Genomic DNA, 7,513 nt, shown 5'->3' on the forward strand with positions numbered 1-7,513 from the left:
TATACACAATGGGATACTACTCATCTATAAAAGGAGATGGATTTTTTTTAATGAATCACTGTGAGATACAGTTACAGACTTACAAACTTTTGTGATAACGTTTCAGTCATACAATAATCTAGTGCCCATTCTCCACCACCAATGTTCCCAGTATCCCTCCAGCAACCCCCCACCCCACCCCCACTGCCTCTGTGTGGGCACATTACCTCTTCTTCTCTCAGGAGATGGAATTTTGCTCTCTGCAACAATATGTATATAGTTTGATAGAGGGTATTGCACATAGTAAACAGGTCAGAGAATAGGATTTCCTTCATCTGTGGCACACAGACTAAGCAAAAAAGGGCCCACAATTAATATTCTTTTATATAGGATATTTATTTATATTCTCTGCAGACTGACAGACTGATATCTGTATGGATCCATGCCTATTTCTTTTATCCTATATTTTCAGTTGCTCAAGCCCAAGCCCAAGCCCAAAATTACACCTGATGTTCTCCATCCTTGAATGAAATGACTTTTACTAACAAGTTGTTTTCATACTGACCTTTAAAAAGAAAGCCCCATAAAGTCAATCTGATCTTTCTCAAAAATTCTGAGCATAATTATTCAATATAAATAATCCCTTTGAAGCACATATACACAAAATCTCACATCACAATTTGCTCTTTCAAGATCATGTCCTCTCAGATAAAATAACATAATATGAGACTGACACCCGAGGACAGTAAATACAAGGGCCAGGAATATTGCTCCATAGTTGGAAGCCTGACTCATGAGCTGGGGAGAAGGCAGCTGGGATAGAGAAGGGCTCAGTAATTCAATGATGGTTGAAGGGATTGTTCGGGATGGGAGATGTGTTCTGAAAGTAGATAAAGGACCAAAAGTGATAGCCTTTCAGTATCTGTATTGCAAACCATAATTCCCAAAAGTAGATAGACAGTATGAGGAAATTGTCTGCCATAGAGGCAGAGGGAGGGTTGGGAAATGGGGTGAATACTGGGGACACTGGAGGTGGAGAATGTGCACTGGTGGAGGTGGGTCTTTGATCATTGTATGACTGAAACCCAAACATGAAAGCTTTGTAACTGTATCTCATGGTGAGTAAATAAAAAAAAGAAAAAGGGAAAAAAAGATGACTCCCCTCTCTTCCTCTCCCCCCTCACAGTCTTCTGAGGCAGGAGGAAGATGGTGGGAGGGAAGCCCTGATAAAGCACAGGTGTCTGAAACCAGAACCAGCCCAGAGGCAGAGAGGGCTTTGACACAAAAGACCCATTTCAGGAGCCCAGAAGCCATTCAGAGACAGAATTTGAGGTCTACTGAGGGCTGGGTCCCAGAAAGAGAAAGGCTGGACCCACCTGAAGGAGAGACTCGCATTGGCACAAACAACCAACTGCTCCAAACTCTCCCCCTTGGCAACCACCCTAGCAATGGACTGGTGATGCGGGCCTTTGGGGGAAAGTGCATATAAACTAACGTGGCAGAGGGTGAAGTGAAGAAGCTTGAGCTTTCCACAAAGGCCCATGATGCCCATGGCCATGGTGCCCACTCACAGGCAACCCGCATCTCCCCTCAGAGACATCGGCTCACGGCATCTCTGGCGTAGCCCATGTTCTCTCAAGCACAGAGCTTAACCAACCTCTTTCCTTACCACCTTTTAATTCCGAAATAAACTTGTGATACTTAAAACAATTATTCCTAAAGTTAGTAACTGAGCAACCTGGATATTGAATACTGTCCTCTTGTTGTTCATCAATTTGCTCGAGTGGGCCCTGTAACGTCTCCATTTTGAGACTTGTTGTTACTGTGTTTGGCATATTGAATACCTCACGGGTAGCTTGCCAGGCTCTGCCGAGCAGGTGAGATACTCTCAGTAGCTTGCCTGGCTCTCCGAGAGGGGCGAAGGAATCAAACCTGGCTTGGCCAGGCTGGCTGTATGCAAGGCAAACACTCTACCGCTGTGCTATCATTCTCTTTTTAAAAAAAATGCTCAGAGTTTTACTTTGTTTTTGGAAAATATGTCTATGTATCTATAGCTATGCATGATTATTTTCAGTTTAAACATATTTAAAAAACCATGAATTCCCAAGTTATTGGTAGCAGAGTTTTAGGCATAAGCTCATGAGTTAGTCCTGGCTCTGCACTCAGAGATCAGTCCTTTTTTTAAAAATTTTTATTAGTGAAACACCATGAGGTACAGTTGTAGACTTACAAATTTTTGTGCTTAGGTTTCAGTTATAAAATGATCAAGTACCCATCCCTCCACCAGTGCCCATTTTCAACCACCATGGGTTCCATATCCCTCCCACCCCCAATCCCACCCTGCCTCTGTGGCAGGACATTCCATTTTGTTCTCTCAGAGATCAGTCTTGGTGGTACTTGGGGGACCGTGTGGGGTGCTGGGGCTCAACCCCAGCTTGTCCGGGAGCCATGCAAGTGCCTTACTAAACTCTCTCTCTCTCTCCACCGTGGGAAAAGAAATATTTAATCTTTGTATATCTTAGCTTAGCACATACCATTTTTCAGTTAATTGAATTTGCAGAAACATCAATCTACAATGCAACGGCAGCTAAGCATTGATATTCTAGTCTTTGGGGAATGGTGGATGGTAACTGTATACATTCCAAATCACTTAACAGTCTCAAAATTGCTTGTTAGGTCAAGGCAGAAATTAAACCAGATAGCAGCTGTTTAAGTGAAGTCTTTTCAAATTTATTGTGCCTTTGGGGGAAAATATGAATGTGGTTTTTTTTTTCTGGAACATGGATAGTAACTGAAGTAATTAAATGAGTTGCCATTTTCATCAGTGCAATCTCCATGAGATAACCGGCATACTGCCATCTTCCCCTTTCATAAATCACAACCCTCAAATATTTTGGTTCCCTGTTTATCCAAACAGCAGAAATAATATAAAGTGAATGGAAATGGTTGCTTTATAATATACCAGAGTTGTATTGAATTTATTCTCTATGCATTTTTTTACTGAATCTATTTCAGAAGCGATAACACAGCACTAGGGCGTTTGCCTTGCACGCAGCCAACATGGCCGGCCCGAGTTCAATTCCTCTGCCCCTCTCGGAGAGCCCGGCAAACTACTGAGAGCATCTCACCCGCACGGCAGAGCTTGGCAAGCTACCCGTGATGTATTTGATATGCCAAACACAGTAACAACAAATTCTCCAATGGAGACGTTACTGGGCCCACTCGAGCAAATTGATGAACAACGGGAGGATGGTGACTATTTCAGAAAATTTGGTTTGACATTTCAGGAAACCTAAAGCCATGAAAATCAAGTTATTTTTAATTCAACTTACCTACATGCCATTTTATAGGATATAAAATGACAAATTTTGATATATTCAATAAAATGTGACCTACAATTATTAGCACCGTAGGTTAAATAACTCACCCCAAGTTGCTAGCCTCTAGATGCTGTGTTCACTAGCTTCTATCTCCCCCCGCTCCCCGATTAAAAAATCTATTTGTGGAAACACTCCTCATTAGCTAGAAGCTTGGTGCAACTCTCAAAGTAGTTGCCCTTCTATTAGAGGATACACACTTCATGCAAACGAGGCCCAATAGAATCCTTGTCCCTTCACTGGGACCCACAAGAGGAATCAAAAACTAAGATTCTCCTTTAGTTTTGCCTTCTCACAGTCTTCTGTGGGAAACCTGATCCTGCTCATTTTTCTTGGATGTGTAGAGTGATTTCATATCCTTCCAGTAACTTCTCTTTAATTAAGTAGAACCATGTGGTGTTGCTTAAGACTAAACTGTTGTAGCTAACAGATACGTTTAGAAATGTACTTAAGACTTGGGAATGGGAAGGCCAGGAGGCAGATACAAGTATGCAAATAACAGGTAGACGTCTGCCAAGGCTGTGGATGTCATACTACAAGAACCAGAGATTGGGTGGTGCAGATCACAGACTATGTTCTTATGTTCGGGGGTGGGGGGAGGTGGGGAATATGATCAAGGTCTCAGCAGTGCTGGCTGCCTCTGAGGTCCATTTTCCTTGTCTTTCCCTGCATTACCACGTGGTGCTCATTGGGTGCATTTCTGCATCTCAGTATAGTTACTGAGAAAGATGCAGATACAACTGGAGCACACGTGTCAAAGAAATCCAGTAATAACTGACTTGCATCATTTATTATTTACAGAAAATATTTGAGCTGTGTTATGATTTGTAGACTCCCTCCCCCCTCACATACACACCGGTTCATGCTTAGATAAGTGATATAAAAATTCTTGGAATTAAACATGCTTAGCATTCTCTCTGAAAGTTAAAAAAAATATTATGCCAAGTCTGCTGAATGTTTTATAATCATTTTTAGATGTTTAAAAATATGATCAGAGTCAATGTTATAAAACTAAATCAGAGTTCAATGATGACATCTACATTATCCATGCATGGTATGATTTTTTTATGTAGTGTTATTTGCCTAAGAGAACCTGTCACTTGATAAACTGATTTTATGATCCTCCAATAAGTCACAATCTGCAGTCTGAGAAATACTATACCTAATACAAGTTATAGAAGTGACAAAATTACAGGTACTGAGTGGGAAGGAACATTTTCATTTCCAGAATATTCCAATTCAAATTGCTCCTTATTCTCTTACTTGCATAACTCCTCTATTCCCCTGCAGGATTTTGAGTGGTAGGAGTTTCAGAGTAACAGGAAGAAAATTACATTCTTACTGAGTAACCCTGACTGCAAGTACAAGAGAAGAAAAGGTTCAAGGTGCCATTCTTCAAATATGTAATTGCAAGTTTCATAGTTGATTTCTTTTGAAGACTGTCTACTAGAACTTTTTGCAGTGATGGAAAGTATCTATAATCTGGACTGTTGAACCAGATTGACAGCTGCATGTAGTTAACAGGCACTTGGAATAGGGGTGGAGAGACATGGAGAAATTTCATTTTAATTTTGTTTACTTTTAATTGATCAGAACAGTCAGACATAGCCACTGGCTACCGTGGTAGAGAGCACAGTGTAAAACTTTCTATATTGGCAGTATGTTATGATGGCTGCCTGGGTGCTAGGCAACCAGGAACCTTTCTTTCAAGCCTCCCAGAGCAAAATTATGTAAGATATCCTTCTCCTACCCTTCCACACACATACATATGCAAGAGAACAGAACATGCTCATTTCAAAAAGAAACTCCTGTGTACAGTAGTGGGGGTGGTGGGGTGATTCATAAAATGGCAAATTCATCTCTTTAATTAATGTGTATTAGTAGGAAATTGTTAAAAGGGAAAACTGAAGTCAAGTGTAGGATGCATTGCTCTTTTCTTGAATGAGCACTTGTACGAATCTTTAGAAATTCAACAAAAGGTCCAAAGTCAAGCAAAGGATGGAGATCTGAATCATGGGGCACGCCACAGATGGAAGAGGCAAGTGGCTAACAGAGTTGTTGGGAAGATGTGTTGCAGTCTCTAGGGCTAGAGGGGGCAGAAACTGAGAGCAGAGAAAGCTGGTCTGTGAGAAATGGCTCTGTAAAGGAACCTGAAACCCAAGAATTTCCAGTTTCAAATGTAAAAGCCCTTGCAAAACTCACTAAGCTTGGTGGAAGTGGTGCCACACTAGCAAACCTTCTGAGAGCTTTGCTGCATTGAGGGGCCATTGCTATCAAAGACACATGGTAGAAATCTACATTGGGGTTAAGAAGGTCGGGGTGGAGGCCAAGGAGCCCAGGGTGTACCTGAATGGATGCTCACCCTTTAGAATGGAAAGCAATGGGAGTTGCAGAATCAAGGATTCTGTATCTAGTTATCTATCTCCCCCAAACCAGGAAATCAATGTCTTCTCACAACACACTGTGGTCCCTGAGGACTATTTTCCTATGTAAACAGCAGTAGTGCACAATCCTTTCCTAATTTTATCTAAATCTGAAAATTCCTTCGTCTTGCCGTGTTCTCCCTTATTCCCTAAAAGTTTCAGAGCCACACCCTGCTGACCAGATCACAGGTTAGATCTCTTAGAGACTTCCATGTACCCCCAAACAAGTATTTTCTCTTGCTAATATATTTGTGCAATTTATTACTGATCTAGTCAAACACACACACAGTGTTTATATAATGTGAAGCTATAATCTTAAAATGTGACTAGATTTGTGAACCAATGACCAACCAATTAAAAATATTGAATGTCAATATCCCTATTTTACCGATGTTAAAAGCAGAGTGGCATGTAACATCTCTCCCAAGCTCAATTGTGAGGGGGTGGAAGGTTCCGGGACCCCTCATGGGCCATCTATTCCCGGAGCCCAACCATGCTCTGCAGCCTTAAACTAGTCTGCTGTGCTAACAAAGCAAGTGCAATCAAACGGATCAGACTCCAAGAGCAGCATGTTTGAGGCCAATTCATTGATTTTCTAGCTCTTTGACCTATTTAATTAATTCTTTTTATTCCATAGAGGTGAATTTCAGCAGTGTTTGAGTTTTAATTTTCATAAAGTTAAATAGGAATAATTTTTTTCTTTTGAATATCACATTTACTATTTTTTTTTCTTTTTTTTATTAGTGAAAAACCATGAGGTACAGTTATAGGCTTACAAATTTTGTGCTTGGGTTTCAGTTATACAATAATCAAGTCCCCATACCTCCACCAGTGCCCGTCATCCAAAAATATGGAACGCTTCACGAATTTGCGTGTCATCCTTGCGCAGGGGCCATGCTAATCTTCTCTGTATCGTTCCAATTTTAGTATATGTGCTGCCGAAGCGAGCACACATTTACTATTTTTATATGTTCATAATTCCATTAAGAATTAATTCCATTATTTATTTATTAATTCCATTAAGAATATCGCTGGAGTGATAGCACAGTGGGTAGGGCGTTCGCCTTACAAGCGGCCAACATGGCCGACCCAGGTTCGATTCCTTCGCCCCTCTCGGAGAGCCTGGCAAGCTACCGAGAGTATTCGATATGCCAGACACAGTAACAACAAAGTCTCCAATGGAGACGTTACTGGGCCCGCTCGAGCAAATCGATGATCAACGGGAGGGCCTTTACCTTTACCTTTACCATAATTCCATTATATTTTGCCTCTGTCTTAATTTTAAAGATAACCTGACTGTTTTGAAGAACAGTCTGAAAGTATAATATTTTTCACATTCAGTTTATTTTTATTTTATCACTATCTTTTTGTTCACTAACTTTTATCTTTGTTTTTTGGACCACACTTGGTGGTGCTCAGGGGGTTACTCCTGGCTCTGCACTAAGGAATCACTCCTGGCAGGCTGGGAGAATCATACAAGATGCCAAGAATCGAACCTGGGTTGGCTGTGTGCAAGGCAAGTGCTGTATCCGCTGTACTCTCGCTCCGGCTTTGTTTACTAATTTTTATTTTAAAAAGTGTCTTTTAATTTCCCAAACAGTATCACTCTAGTGATAATTCTGATCTCATTACTACTTATTTCTTGCTCATTCCTTTAGTTTCCTTGAATGATAGCAGAACTGAAGTGGGTTCCCATTTCACCCCATTAGAACCCAACCAACATTCTCAAGAGAT

General features: G+C 40.9%; 1 non-coding gene across 1 annotated transcript; it reads right to left on the reverse strand.

The window, feature by feature from the left end:
* Positions 1 to 6,623: 6,623 nt before the first annotated feature.
* LOC130041112 (U6 spliceosomal RNA) lies at positions 6,624 to 6,730 on the reverse strand. The gene has a single exon (XR_008795059.1). It is a non-coding gene; the product is annotated as a U6 spliceosomal RNA (small nuclear RNA).
* Between the last annotated feature and the right edge of the window lie 783 nt (positions 6,731 to 7,513).

Source organism: Sorex fumeus, unplaced genomic scaffold (assembly GCF_029834395.1).
Source record: "Sorex fumeus unplaced genomic scaffold, SorFum_2.1 ptg000097l, whole genome shotgun sequence".
Taxonomy (NCBI): Eukaryota; Metazoa; Chordata; class Mammalia; order Eulipotyphla; family Soricidae; genus Sorex; species Sorex fumeus.